This window comes from Vanessa cardui, chromosome 26 (assembly GCF_905220365.1).
Source record: "Vanessa cardui chromosome 26, ilVanCard2.1, whole genome shotgun sequence".
Classification (NCBI taxonomy): domain Eukaryota; kingdom Metazoa; phylum Arthropoda; class Insecta; order Lepidoptera; family Nymphalidae; genus Vanessa; species Vanessa cardui.
In genome coordinates this window covers 7,795,035-7,812,007 of record NC_061148.1, presented here as the reverse complement: position 1 = coordinate 7,812,007, position 16,973 = coordinate 7,795,035, and the positions used below count along the sequence as shown (strand labels likewise).

The 16,973-nt window shown below is 31.6% G+C and overlaps 1 protein-coding gene across 2 annotated transcripts in view; it reads right to left on the bottom strand.

Moving 5' to 3' along the window:
• Positions 1-13,544, bottom strand: part of LOC124540719 (limbic system-associated membrane protein-like) — a 167,106-nt gene extending 153,562 nt beyond the window's left edge. Inside the window, exon 1 of one of the 2 annotated variants that reach the window (XM_047118401.1) lies at positions 13,414-13,544. The gene's annotated coding sequence lies outside the window, so the exon portion shown is untranslated. Of the gene's footprint in view, positions 1-13,199; positions 13,330-13,413 lie in introns of those variants that run through there. The other variant, XM_047118402.1, reaches the window with a different exon arrangement.
• Between the last annotated feature and the right edge of the window lie 3,429 nt (positions 13,545-16,973).

The following is a 16,973-nucleotide window of genomic DNA, read 5'->3' as shown; positions in this document are numbered from 1 at the left end:
GATCATAAGTTCAAATCTGCGTATCTTATCATAATTATTTGTAATCAGTACCCGTGGTTTCGCCCGCGTTTTAGAATGTTGGTTGTCATGTGCCAGGCAAAAAAGTAGCCTATCTACTTTCTTGGTGTTTAAGCTTGCTTCACACCAAATTTCAACAAATTTGGTTCAGCGGTTTAGTAGTGAAAAAGCAACAGACGTACATACTTTCTTATGCTTAGATTTTCTTATGCTATCTAGGTAAACTTAATCAGGAAGCCTTAATAATTTCTGATATAATTAGACAATTGTCATAATCTTAATACGAGTTAAAGTTTATGATCATAAAAAAACAGAGCGGTAATCGAACTGTAGACTCTTGAATAATCAACCACTACACCGCTGGTCAATCAGCTCTATTATAGCGTGGCATTGACGCAATAGTGATAACGTATCGATACCGTACAAAGTAATCGCGCTGTCAGTGCGAATAATACTGAAACGCTCGTAATATAGCAGAAATATTCACGTAAAGTAACGTACCTTAACAGTCTGTATATTTCCCACTGCTGGGCTAATATCTCACAATCAAGAAGAATTGTGGATTAATAGATACATGCAAGTTTACTCATGATAATTCAAAGGTGCTTGCCTGGATTTGAACCCGCAATCATCTTCTAATCATGCTATTTCGGTTCCAATATTTTATCCCCCTTAAAAAAGTTACTGTGGAAATATATTCTAAGGAATGCTACGCAGTGGCACATTTATCAATAGCCTAAGTAGGCTGGAGCCTAGGGCGGAAGATTTAGAGGGGCGGCAAATTTAGCCCAAATCTGCTATTTCTTACAGAAATTTAAAAAAAAAACTACTTATATGTATACATATCACATCCGTATACCCGTCACTACATAGCGGGTTGGAAAAATGATCTAGTAACTGACAGAAATATCACCTAGTTTTTAATCATACTAATAACGGAAAATACCGATGTAATGAGGACGATAGAACACAAATCATAAATGTTGCAAAGAAAGGTAGGGGCTACAAAAATTGAATAGCCTACTAGCCTACTAGCGGCAGATTTGTAAATCCGCCACAGATGCTATAGTACTACTATGCTATAGTGTACTATGTGTTCAAATTGGAATTTTGAGTAAGGCATTTAAATTAAACTGTTATATTTAGGATCAGTATTGCACCCGTGAGTAGCCGGGTCGCTAGTAAAATAATAAAAAAGTATAAAATCATTATGTATTCCAATCAATTCCTTCGAATGTAATTTAGTTAGGAGGGCTAAGGGAAAATACTATTAAAAAAAACTTAATTATCTCAGGTTTTTATACAGAACTTATGTTTAGTTATTCTGTTTGCAGAAATGCATATATTAAGCAGGTTGTATATATTCGACGTTCGCATAAATAAAAAGCGAGAGAAAAAAAATTTAAGGCTTATAAGTCAAGTTTTTGCCGTGAATATTGTAGCGTCAGAAAAAACATGCTATTTTTAAAAATCACTAATTTATACTTGGAACGATATTACGGAATTGTCAACGTTAATAAATTAATGTAGAAACTAGATGTCCAAAGTAAAATATTTTTTTATAATATCTGATATGAAGTCTACAATGTTAACTTTGTAATCTAGCTTTATTTCAGATAATATACACATCAACACCGTCTAGGGATATTTTGTATAAAATTCTTAAACTCAAAAAATCATATCCGGTTTTAAAATCTTTTGATGAAAGACTATTTTGTAAACCTTCTTGGACGATTCTAAATTTGAATTTGAAAAAAATAAATAAAAATAAAATTTTTACGTGACATAATGGTAGCGATGGCCGAAGGTTACGTTTACCTACCGTCATATTAAGATATTTTTTTGTGTCAAATTTAAGTTTTATAACAAGTTATCGATTAATTTCGAGTTAAACCTATTGTGTGCATCATGCAGCGGTGCCATTTAACGAGAGAAGAAATGCTAAGGGCAAGAGGCATGCTCCAAGCTGGGGCTACTCAACAGAGAATTGCTGAGGAGATTGGAACAAGATAAAACGTCATATCTAGGTTATGGTCACGCTACCGTGCTACTGGTGAAGTGACTGAAAGATATCCAGGTGGGAAGCGCATAACCGATCAACGACAAGACCGATATTTGCAAGTTGCCGCGAAAAGAGAACCAAATGTTACGGCACTTCAATTGGTTCAGAGGCTCCAGCCAGAGGGCCAGTTGCTTGTGAGTGACCAAACTGTAAGGAGAAGGCTGCATCAAGCTAACCTTCATACTCGCAGGCCGTTTCGTACTCCAGCACTACGCCGAGGAAATCGTGGACGACGACTAGAGTGGGTTCGTGTAAATTTGCTCTCGGATGATAACCAGTGGTCTGTAGTGCTGTTTACCGATATATCCCGGTTGGGTTTCCATCCCGATACACGTAGCGTATGTGTTTGGCGATCCCCTGGTCATGATAGCCGTCTGCAACATCTTCAGAAAGTCCATTCATACCACGGCGGCATAATTATGGTTTGGGCGAGAATTTATCTTGGTGGAAGAACAGACCTCGTTTGGATCAGAAACACCATGGCGGCCAAAAAATGTCGTAACGAGATGCTTGTGCCAATAATTTAGCCCCATAGACTAAAAATGGGCCAAGAATTCACGCTCATGCACGATAGCACCCGTCCGCACACAGCGGGAGTGGTGACGAAATGGTTGTAGGAACAAGACGTATCGGTCTTAGGCTGTCCCACTCAATCACCTGACCTAAACCCCATAGAGCACGCGTGGGCCATACTCCAAAGAAGGGCTTCGAGGAATTTTCCTGCAAATATTGCGACGGATGAGCCACTTTTTTGCATCTTAGTCGGACCTGGGACAATATACCGCAGCAAGACTTGGATAACTTAATCCAAAGTATGAAAAATTGTTGCAGGACGTTATATATAAATGTCCTGGATAGTTTTACAGACTACTGATTTTTCATATGACTGTTAAAAACAATAACTTTTCTACATTTTTCACATTTTCTTGAGACAAACATTAATTGTTAGTTTTACCATTATTTTACGATTTTTCTTTATTTAAGGATAAAATTTTTTACGCAAAATAATATGATTTATTTTTTATTCTGGAGTATAGTCAGATAAATGGGCTTTATAAAAATATAAACATGTTGCATGTTATCTTTAATAAATTTTGAAATAATTGAGTAAATTCAAAATATCCCTAGACAATGTTGATGTGTGTATATAAGCTATTAATTGTACTACTTATAGATAACTATTTATATAATAGATTGTTTTATGATTGAACGAATTCTTGTCTAGTTTTGTCAAGAGATAAACTAAAGTTCCATAGGATTTACTTAAACATTTCTTAAATATAAAAAATATGTTTTTTTTTGTGCTGACGCTACTTCATCTCGTTCTACCGGTACGAGTGGTTATGGTAATGCCGTCTGAATGAGGCATCCGATTTTCTTTGAACTCGCTAAAATTGTTAAACGTGTACAGGAAGTATTGGACAAGTTTTTGTATACACGACATCGAATAATATAGGTCGAATCGATTTCGAATCGATTACATTTTTCGAATTTGTCAACTGTATTTTTTTTAATATTTCATTGTCATGCTAGGTATGCTTAATAAGTAAAACGGAAATAAATGAACATTAAGAACGCTTTCAATATTTAAAAAAAAAACTTAAATGAAACAGTGACATGTATTTTTTCGCCAGACTTGTTTTTACCTCCTAAGAATGCTTTTTTTTTAATTCATCAAAACACACAAAAGAGTTTTTATTCTTATAATTAATATATTACATTCCTTTTTTAAAATTTTACATTGTATTGTAATTAAAATAAAAATATTTTGTATTCATATTCTAGCATATAATTTTATGTATTTCAAACATATGTCCAATAAATTCTTATCTCGTTACATCTCCTAGTCGATAGATTGTCAAGGACGATTTAATAACACGAGAATAGGTCAATTGACCACCTACAGTGTAACAATTATTCGATTATTAATAGATTATCGTTATCAGTAATCGATAGTCGTATCTAATATAAAAGTAAGCAATTTTGTTTGACCCCCAAAAGGATAACTTTTATTATGTGATGAACAAACGAGCAGGAAGCTCACCTTATGGAAAGTGATTACCACTGCCAATATACAACACCGGGGGTTTGCAGGTGCATTACCTTTAAGGAAGGAGTTCTCTTTTCTTGAAGGTTCCCATGTCGTATCATAGTATAAGATATTAGCCGAACCTGCGGCTTTACCCGAATTTTATAAAACAACTTCTAACCACCGTTTTACCCCTTAAGGGTGAACATCAAGTTTGTAGTTGTTATTATTACTGACATTTCGTAATCAATCATTGAGTGGTATTTTGCTATTATGTAATATATAGATTACTTGTCACCGGCGGCTTCAATCCAGTTTGAGAGGATGGTCGTCAAATATTATGCATAAAAGTAACCAAAGTTCCAATTAAATTCGGTTCAAGGGTTTGGTCATGAAAAGCAACACATAGATAGACAAACTTCATTTCGCGTTTATAATATTAGTGTTAATTGGCAAAATGTTAAGTCACTGTGTAATCCATTATTAATCCACAATCATAGATTCGCGTCCTCTTATCAATTGGACATTTCATAAACAAAATAAGACGCGTTGAAATAAAATAATTGCCTGGAAGATCGCTATGTAGCGATAAGGTCGCCAAAATTGTACACATGTTTTATTAAGCCAAATCTATGTTGCATTTATTTGAACTTTCTCTGTGTGGTGTACAATAAAAGAATAAAGTATAGAGACGCGATCTTAATTAAAGGTTCACGTTATGCGTCTACCGAACTACCAGTCTTTGGTATTAAACCAGATTATGAAGTTAATTATCGACGGTATTAAAATGCCTTCAAGAGTTGTTCGACCGTTACGAAAACTTTTTGGTGCGTACTTCGATTCGCTCACGATCGCGTTCACCGTTATTCGACACGATTAACTTTTAATCTTGTTTGCATTTTAGATTTTTTTTCAGAAAAAGCCTAATCGTTACGTCCAGATAAGAGCAGACTTGCGATAACTATTACATTACACTTATATCTTAACGATCGGGTCTATCGTAACGACAACAACAAAAACAGCCTGTAAACGTCCCACTGCTTAGCTAAGGTCACCTGTCCCTTTAAGGAGAAGGTTTGGTTTGCTGTTCCAATGCCGGTTGTAATATGAATGTGGCAGAATTTCTATGAAATTAGACACATGCAAGTTTCCTCACGATGTTCTCCTTCGCCGCCGAGTATGAGATCAATTATAAACACAAATTAAGCACATGATTATTCAGTGGTGCTTGTGCTTGTGCACTTATGGTGCGTCCTCACCTCTGGGCCATCTCGGTCTATCGGGAAACTGCACAATATCTATATATATAGAAAACTGAAAGACCGCTTACTTATTAATTAAGAAATCTCGGAAACTACAACACTTACAAATTTGTAATATTGTAGGTAGATTCCTTATAGGGTATAGACATCTGCCAAGGAATTTTACTAAATTATCATCCACCCCTAAGGGAGTAAGACGGGGCTTGGAAGTTTGTGTTTTATAATTATTTTGTGAGTAAAGTCGCAAATTCATGTAGTTATTCATAAAGGTTTATAGTCCTAAGACATATTTGACGCAAGTTAACATCTGAATGTGTCGTATCCTTCATACCTATCAGTTCCGTCGATTAAAATCGTTCTCAACAATTACTTGGGCACAATTAAAATACAATGAAATGTCGGTATGTCTGTCATTACTTTTTAGTCTCTGGAAAGTGAATTTTTGCAAGTTTCACTCCTTACAGCCTTTAACCTAAAATATTTTCGTTTATTGAACCGGTTTTTGTTGCAGTTTTATTGTTTTCAATTTGTAAACCCTTTTTATATCACATTGATATTGACAAATGAAGGTTGCCTCACGACTTTTAAGCTTATTAACATCATTTGTTAGTGTGTATTAAAACTACATTGATTGATGTTACTAAAATACATTCATAAGGTATATAATATGAAATTAAACATATATTTTCCTCACATAGACTTTTAAAATCAAATCTAATCTTACATTTCCAAACTATTTTGTTTTTATAATCTAATTAATATATAAAGCTAAAGAATATCTTTTGTGTGTTTGTGAGAACGCACATATATCAACAGTAAGATTTGATAAATTATTTTGTCGTTAAATATTCACACAATTAAATAACATTACCCTAAAACCAAGGAGGGCAAACCACCTTCATAGCAGCTAAAACTGTATAAACATATTTATTTTTCTTCACATTCTATATTTGAAACATCGATAAATCAACATTAGCTACATCTATATTAGCCTCGCAGACGAAATAGAGTGTCTGAAAAATAGTCAATTAAGTCTGGATCAAACTAGTATATTCCAGATTTCGAACTGGATTAAAATGGATATAAACTTGACTAAAATAAATTGTCATCACATAGTATAAAACAAAGTCGCTTACCGCTGTTGGTCCATATTTTTACTTAGATCTTTAAAGTTACACAGCGGATTTTGATGCGGTTTTTTTTATTAGATAGAGTGACTCGAGAAAAAGGTTTCTGTATATAATATATGGACAATATAGTTAAAAAACACTGAAAAACTGTTGACGTTGTAAGACATTCTGTAGTATATTTACTGTCAGCACCCGTGTGGATACGGGACGAGTCGCAATTTACTTATAAACTAATTTAAAAGTATAAAAAACTATATATGAGTTTCGTATTTGAAATGCAAAGTACTTGTATATTTAAATGCTGCTTGCATAATGATGATGTTTCAACTTTTAATGTTAATACATAGACAAGGACAGACTAATCCAGTTATTCACGCAAACGCAACTACTCAACGCGTATCTCGTTTGAGAATGAATGTCAAAAGAAATGACCTTGAAATGTCACTGTCATGACATCCAAAGTGTCACTTTGACAGCGCTTTGGAATAACCTCGAAATCTTTTTCTCAAAAAGAGACGATACAATGCTCTACCTGCTATCTCTCTCTCACACAAACCCTCTCAGGGAGTGATTATCCAACCATTTCTAGCTGATGCTGATTGATGATGATGATTATAGCTGTAATAAGTATTGTAATAACCTAGTTCGAACTTTAAATTTGTATATACCTAATAGATTACATTTGTATTTTAATTGGTGATTGTTTATAATGTTTATACATATTTACTACATTCTAATCGGTTAAACAAAACATTGCAAAACATCTGTTTAATGTCAACAATTTATGTAGATTACGGTATAAATATAATATTTATATCATTATCAATATTATAATAATAAAACAAACATTTTACATACTAATATGACTACTTAAACCATTAGGCTGTATTATATATTTATAATTGCTGTCAAACTTCAAATATATTTTTTATATTTATTGCACAAAGGCAGAACTGCATAGTGCCAAAAAAATGAAATTAGACACATGCAGGTTACCTTACGATGTTTGCCTGCACCGCTAAGCTCGAGATGAATTATAAACGCATATTAAGTTCGTAAAAATTCGGTGCTAGATTAGGTTTGAACCCGCAATCATCAGTTAAGATGTACGCGTTCTAGCTACTGGGCTATCAATTATATTTATTTATATTCCTGATATGTGTTGTCGTGACTCGAACGATTAGTTCGCAAACAAGATTATGTTAGCACATCGTGTAATACAGATTTGAAGATACATAGCGAATGCACTCACAATAACACATTCAGATACAACACAAAGAGTTACTTGGTACCTTTAAGACAATCACTTTTGATTTCGACGTAATAATATTTAATTTACTTAATATGTCAAGTGAATTGGCTTATATTTATGTATAGTACGACACAGTTTAGATGTAGCATTAGCAAATTCAATAAAACCGATTACTGCCGATTTACACAACCAATAGAAACAGCCCCCTATCGCGCTATTCCAAGCTATTCGTCGCTATATATTCTCACGTCAGTTCGACCCGAGAAAGCAAGTGCATTTAAATCGACGTGTCAAATTAAATATATTAGGTCATATAATATTACAAGTTGTTACGTTTGTGTAAAGATCATATTCACATAAGAAAATTGACGATTTGGGATAGCGTACTTAATTCGGATGTGATCGGTTTTACGGTTGTCGATGCTACATCTAAGTTGTGACGTACTATATTGATCCTTGTTTTTGTAAGCAAAATTATGAACATTGCAAATGTTTCGACGTATGCCTATTTGTTTGTACTAATCTTTATTTGCACAGACGTACTTGATACCTTGAAACGTATCTTGATTGATATATAATAGCGCAATTTTAGGTTAGTGAGTTGTCACTGGGGCAATACCTTCTCATCTATTAAGTAGATGTCAGTGCTAATTCCGGTTTGAACCAGTTTTCATTCGTAATACGTCATTTCCATAAGGCCATTTTGACGTTTGATAATTGAATACCTTGCAGTTTTAGGGTTCCCAGGGGAAATGCACAAAAAATAATTCAATAAAATCTAATCAAAGCAGCTTGTAGGATATATAAATATATCTCACAACCGTGGGACATAAAAGCTTTTAACCTTGATATTCAATATGAAAACGAATTTAGCAAACAAGGGTTGAAAACAATGGAAAATGACAAAAAATATAAAGGTGTCAAAATTAAATAGAGGGGAAGATGGGACCTTGAAAAAGGGGTCCCATTATGATCGGAATTTGAATAATAATAATTATTGCTTAATCATTCAGAAGATAATGTGGCCTGTCATATTTAAGGGTAATTTCACGTATTGTTATTTTATAGGATCAAGCAAGGTTGAGAATTTATTATAAACTTATTATCTCCATTAAATAAATTATAAATGTTTATTTATAATAATAATCGTATTACTATATCATTACTTTTTCTTATTTTTAATCATATTCAAATACCAGGCAAAAGAAATGATCTTGCGGCCAAATTGCCTCTTTTTGCGTCTGTGGGCGGCACAGATTATTAAATTATGGATGTACCCTTTTTGTTACGGTGCAGGTGTATTTTTTTGTCAATATTTTTTGTCCATGTTTAATATAACTTACAAACAGCATAAAATGAGTAATGAACTAAAAATAAAAAAAATAATTGTAATTGATTTCTTTGAGTTGAGAAAAATTTTGTAAAATAGATAATGATTTTTGTGTAACAATAAGGCGAATATAAAATAGAACGAAGAACTAACGTTACTATCTACAAGTCACAAATTGATTTCCATAGTCAATCTAATACTTATCAATGAGATTGCGATAAGAATATCGATTACTCAAAAACGACTGCGTACGATTATGATTGACATATATTTGGGAATAAGAGCACTAGATCAGTGCTATTATATTATATTGTGTATTTCTAAAAAAAAAAACTTCCCATTCGATATTTGTTTAAAAATATAAATGTCACTTTGACAAATAAAATGGTGGCAAAATTTTATGCATCTGACATTTCGTTCGAAAAATAGTTTTACTCGAAACGTATTCCATATTACGTGAGGAGTATTGATTTATGGCATTTGGTTAGTTAATAAAACAATGATGCTATTACTCATAGAGCTTGAGTAATATTGAATGTCAAGGCGAGGAATTATGCAAATAAATGCACATAATCTGCTAATTGCGTAATATGGACGCGTGTATTTGCATGTTCCTATAGATATAAATTACTAAAGAGGTTTCATATTATTCTACTTTTTTTTTATGTATACAATATATTTTTTAAATTTAGTTAACTAATAACTCATGTATATTGCCTTTTTTAACTTAGGAACAAATCCTACATCCTAATAATATTGTAAATGCTAAATATTGTGGTGATGGACGTAAGTATGTTTGTTACTCTTTCACGAAAAAACAGCTGAATGGATTTGGATGAAATTCTACATTAATATAGGGTATACATTAGATATAAGTAACCAAAAAATAACTACAAATATCCCCATCAAAGATTGTGACATCTTAGGACATATCTTGCATATTTTGAAGATAATTTTACGCATCTGATAAATTTTGATTGAAGATCGGATTTACGGTTTCACGTGATCTTATTCACGTACGCACAACGAGGTATTTTTTTAACGTTTTATGGTGTTGCCATTGTAAAAAAATATATCAACACCTGGACATTTTACTGGCTTTAAAATTAATTTATAACCGTTACATAAATTGATTATAATTATTTATGTTATCAAATCGAAATTGAAACGTCATAGAGTAAAACTCCTTTAGTCATAGTGAAGATAAAGTCACATTTAATTAAATAAAAATATCTATCGCTCTACATAGGTATATATATCGTACTGTGGAGACATTTTAACAATGTACATTTTCTTACGTTATTATTTTGATATCAAATATACTAGACTAACAAGAAATGAAAAAGTCAATCACCTCTTACACCTTTGAATTGTCATTTGACAAAAACGCGTAGGTACAATTTGATATATCCTAGGCAGACTAAATAAAAAATTTAAAAAAAAGAAATGTCATGTCATGAAAAGAATCACTCGCAGTGAATTTTAAATTCAATCAATCATTTCATTTAACACGAATGACATTGTGAATGAAACAGTCATTCGATTCCATTCATAAAAACCCACAGACACGGAAATACTAGAAATGACCTAATCATTTCTTTTATAACTGGTTACGTCAATGTATAAAATTCGGTAAAATTATTTAAATTAAATTTTTTCTTAATTAGTTCTGTTTTATCTTTCCGCGTAAGCTTTGAAGATAAGACCACGTTTTTTTTCAGAGTAGGTAAAATTCAATGATAAATTTAATTATTATAAAAATTTAAAACGCCTTCATTAAAATAATAATGTATTTTTTTAACAATACATTTTATTTTATTCGAAACTTTATAGTGGACTGAAACGTGGGCAGTTTTTTTTTATTAGTTTTGTATTAATTTTACCGTGAAACGGAAATGACAAGCTAATACTTTTATTTTACGTTAAAGTATTACACTTTCTTATTGATTATAAACTGAAAAGAACGGGGAAGAAACACAGCGGGATATTTTTTTTTATAGAAATTTGTGTTAACAACGATAAATTGTTTATTTTCGAACAATACTACGAAGTTAGCCACGAAAGAAAGCTAAATGAATACTAAAAGTACTTTATAGTTACGCATCGAACTCTATTACAACAACAACAACAACAACAACAACAGCCTGTAAATTCCCACTGCTGGCCTTCTTTCCCTTTGAGGAGAAGGTTTGGAACATATTCCACCTCGCTGTTCCAATGCGGGTTGGTGGAAAACTCTAGTAGGCAGAAGTATAACTTTTAGCGTACGCACATTTTTTCAACCAAAGAGTTTTTAATGTCAATGTTATCCTGTCAGTGTAGTCTATTTTCATTTATTTAAGCCTCTTTAATTCCTTAGTGATAATAATAATATCTTTGTGTTCTTTATATATAAGGACCTCTCGATAGAGGTCTTCTCCTTCTCACTCTTAAGAATTAGCTCAAGACAGGAAAAAGTGCAGTGAGATATAAGGACAGTTCTAGTCTATAGAAGGCTGGAATAATCTCACTCTTAAGAATTCGCTCAAGACAGGAAAAATTGGAGTGAGATGTAAGACAGTTCTAGTCTATAGAAGTCAATAGTGTAATACGATATTCAATATTGTTTTATTTTTTATTTTCATACAATAAAATTACTATTACTTTATGAAATAAGTCTCGAACTCGTACTGGATATCTTATTAGTAATTATAATACGATAGCTACACATCAAGAATCGGTTACGGTCTCATTTTGAAGAACTGGAGGATTAAAGAAGAGTCATGATTGCACTACACTGAACTTTACTTAATTATTACAGTTTAACAAATAATTAATTTTAGATAGAGAAAAAAAGGTACGAGTGTCCTAAAAATCTTTTGAATAAAATTTTCGCCTGAGGGACTCTAGTTTATTTTAATAGTAATAAAGTTATTTTGAATAACTCTTAATGTTATTTCAGAGCTCTTATCGTAAGTTTAATCTAAAATTCCGGTCAAGATATTAGTCAGGCAGAGCCATATGGTACATAACCTTGATTATGTATACATATATAATATATAATAAAAGTTTAACGACTTAAGTCTCTATGTGGATTTTCAAAAGAAGTAAAAGAACAATGGAAACTTTTTCTTTCAATCCATAACTATTTACTATATATGTATTAATTAAAATTAAAAACTTAATATAGTGGAGAAGCTTTGCGAAGATTTGAAGAGCACGTGGAAGAATGAGGCTCTATTATTTTTTTTTCTTATACTTCACATAGTGTCTGGTAAATCAAGCATTTCTATTCTATTCTAATTTCTAATTTATTAAAAAGAAAATAGTTCGTAAAAGCTGATAAAAAAAATAAAAGCCGAATAAATGTCAACAGAAGTAATGTCATTTGAAGATATTACTTTTTAATGCTATATAGGCTATGGTTTAACTTAATTCATCCTCGGGGTAACAAATAAAATTGTTTAAATAATAATTTATTTTAACATACTTAAATAACTTATACAATAATTCTATAGTTGTTCATACCTCACAAATAATTTTGTTACTGAATAAGTACTAAAGTTTTATCAAAATCAAAATGAATACAAAAAATTGGCAGTGTAATATTGTATGAGTTTACATTTTTTTTTTTAAATCACCAAGTCAAACACTTCAGGACTGTTATCTGATTAGTGAAATTTAGGATGGATAGATAGCATCTTAGTGCTCAAATAAAGAAATTTTCAGACTAACGATAAAAAACTTTCACACAGAAATCACGGCTTATCTCGATCTAAAATAAATATCTAGTTTTTTTAGGTCATCTGAAAACCACAAAAAAAAATACCCACGCCAGATAAAATTATATAAAGTTTTTTTTTTTTTAATTTTAACTTAGCTTAGTATACTGACCATTGCTAGTAAATAAATTTAAAAAAAAATAATAATAAAAATTTCTTATTGAGGCATTTATCTAGCAACAACATATTAGAAGGCTATCCGAAGTTTATAATTTATAGGTTTAATATATTATCGTATATGTCTATCATAAAAATATTTTATTACTATAGCATTTCATTGTAAGTAATAAACCATCTCTGGCCATAAAATATTTTCGTACGCGGCCGCTGCATCTATTCTAAAATAATTTCTTACCGCACCGAAGTTATTTTCGTTTTCGCAATAAAACCAACTCAAACTATATATCTAAACATCCAACACAAAATGCACAGATAAACTATATAACACAGCACTTGACACAAGAAATAAAATTAAATAAAAAAAGGTTTTATATCTCCACAAATTTTTCTTATTCAAAATTGGAACGCATTTATAACTTTTTTTAATTTAAAGGTTGGCGGGCACCTACCGGGCGATTGTCACACGACTGTTCCGCCGCGCTCGCAAACAGTACTGAGACTACTTTCAAACTCCCGATTTCCGACGCTTTACTTTCTGAGCGTTCCGAATATACTGTATAGCATCTCACAGTACATTGTTACTGTGTGGGTACGATTAGTGAAGGACGATAGCTGTATCGATAGATAATATCGATAAATGTATAACTTCGTTAGCAGACATGGTACGAATCAGTCTGTTTTATAACGTTTTTAATGTAATAATAGATAAATGCATTTGTTATCAATAGCACGATAACTCAGTACTATAATAATATTGTATACGATTATAATACAACGTCGTTGTAAATATTATGATTAAACTGCATTTGTTTGTGTCGTGGTTAAATAAAATCCAGTACAAAATTAATTAGATACTCAAACTCTTATATATTTTTATAATAGAGGAAGCAAAATGTATTTTTATTTTTCTCCCATAGGTTTGTAAAGTTCTAGCTTAAATGGATAAAACGTAAATAGTATACGAACGCAATGACACTCGACTTGGCACCATTTGTATATGAATATAAAGTGTATTTTACTGTGTCAAAATATCTAACGTTATTATAAATTGATACTTTAAATACCTGCCACTTGCAGTGTAATGGAATAAACAAATCTCCTAATATTTTAGATCACAGAAGAGGTATAATATGTATCCAAAAAGTATTTAATGTAATATAATCAAATATCTACAGGATATATTTATGTGTGCTTATACGATACCTGAGAAACAAAGATAACCCTTGACCTGTAATAACACCGGCTTACTCGTCTTTCAAATCGGATTACAACAATACTAAGTAGTCGTGTGTAGTCATAGAATAAGAAATAAATAGGTAGCATCTACTTAACGGGATTGCATCAATCTCTACCGGTTATGGTAAATTTAAAAAAAAATCTTTATTTAATTTCCAAGCAGTTTCTTAGTGTTTATCGCTTGTACGTCAATACGTGTCTATTTTCCTTTTTCTTCGACTGGATACTGCTTACATAATTTATTATACATGTTTTTATTACCTAGAGTGTTTTCCTTTCGTAATTGAGTTTAAAAATAATTTCAACATACTTGTAAATTAAATAATCCATAAAAAATGTATTACTTTTAAACAAACAAATGTATTAATTATTTACTTTATAAGCTATTTAAGCTATATTACATGATAGATACGTAAAAATTAATAAAAATACAAATAATGTCGACAAATAATCCTGCCATCCCTATTTTGGAACACTATCCCATAATACACATACAAATTTGCTGAACACGCACACATAAACACTGAGTAACTAGAGCTTTAAAGCTTCAGTCATTTACGAATGCATTTTGAAACTTATGCCTCGACGATAAAGTGTATAATACCTTGCACGTCTCTAAATGTAGGTGACGTATGACTTCAGACTACAGATTACAGCAATTTTTATTGTCTTGTGCCTTATCGTATAACTTTTATATAGGCTATCTGTTTTGTAAGATGAGTAACGTTTATCTCGTAAGATTCGGTCGAGAACAAAACAAAATTATTTAATAGATGTCTGCTAATTTTTTGAAACGGTTTTTTTAGAAGCCTATTGAGTTATTTTAGTTTTTTTTATTCTAAGTTTTGTTGTTGTTTTATCCGTTTTTCATTACATATATATGATGCAAAGCAACAACCCATACTAATATTATAAATGCGAAAGTAACTTCGTCTGTCTATATGCCTCGATCTCACGCCAAATTACTACTACACAAATAGTCTAAAACAAAGGGGTAAGACCTCTTTGTATACAAATCATCAACGTAATATTTTAAGTTAACTTTTAAATATATATACCCTATTGTACCCGAGCAAAACCGGGGGTATCAGCTAGTTTTATATATTGTTAAAAAGTCCTGAAAGAATCGAATCGCAAAGGGCTCTGGGTCCAACAGGTACAAGTTCAAGTTGAGATATAGCGATATAAAAATATGGATTGATGGCTGATTTGATACTCAGAACAGAATGACTGAAAGGATCAAAATTGACTTTTTTATATTACAGTCTCTCAGTTGACTTTAATAATTTAGCATCCTAATTGTTAAAGTCGCATTCAAAAATGTACGTATACATCCTAAGCTCAGCTTTACCGAACGTATAACAATGCGTTATTTTAACTACAGTCCCCAAATACACAATAAATACAGGAATAGAAATGAAAGGTTAATAAATTACCCTTAAACCCTTGCCTATAGTGGGTGATATATCTTATATGTTTGTTTCTAGACAAGATACAAACTGTAAGAATGATTTATATATTGACATATCATCCCCACCCCCCCAGTGAGGTTTGCGGTGCTTTTTATTAACATAAGAATTAACAACATTAAATGCTTAAATTTATACAAATATGAATTAAAACTACTTACTGTAAAAATCTTGGCCGCGTGGAATGGTGGCAAGAATGCATAGCAGCATTTCCCCGTTGAATCGCAATTCCGATCCTCTGGGCACAAACGAACCAGCCTCCTGTCACCAGTGGAGGCAATGAGGCGAGGTGTTATACTTTTGATGAAGCTTTTTGCACCACTACTCCAAGGGCGAAGCGTTTCGTTTTACTTTACTGAGTTTAGTTGGGGATATATCTGATATTATTTTAATATCTAGTGCTATCTATGCTTCTATACTAATATTATAAATGTTAAAGTAACTTTGTCTGTTTGTCTGTCAGTCTTTCACTACCAAATCATTGAACCGAATGTGATGAAATATGCCTACCTATTTAAAAAAAACTCTCTGCTTATCATGGAGATAATATTGAATTAATTGTGTACTAATAACTGCGTTTACTTTACTTAACAAAATGACTGCATTTTTAAATGTTGGAAAAGAGTAACTACTGAGTTTCTTGGCGGTAACTCTTGTTAGAATATACTTTCCGAACCGGTGATAGCTTCACTAAATATACTGGTTAAATGACGATTCAAAAGAGCTTGCAAAATCCTACTTAATCTTGATTTCTACATGCGTAATTTTAGTTAAGTATTGTGATAAAACCCTATAACAATTCTTAACACCTGTAATACTTTGAACAGTCCTCAATCCATTAATCTCAAAAATAATAACTGATTTAAATCCATCACATCATATATTTCCATAATAATTAATTCCTAAAATCAATAAAACAGAAATAAATAATGTTCAAATAATTACAACTGGCAACACCAATTAATCTCTTTACATAAAATTTAGTTTCTTAATACATTTAAATGTTTAATTTATTATATATAAAAAAAGTTTGTTTCACGGCCAAATCAATTAAAATTACATAAAATAACATTCATTTCAAATTATTCTTAGATAAAATCGAAATTACATGAATTATAAAAGGCGAGATCGAATGCGACATATTTACTGACTGATAAGAATCTAGCAGTTCGGGAAGTCGTCAAGAACTTTTTTACAAACATTCCTTTTTTAAAAAATGGCGCCAATTTATAGCTTTCCTAGCTGAGTCATTAATATATATAACGAGTCAGGTATATATTCGTTATCCGATATGATGACATTAC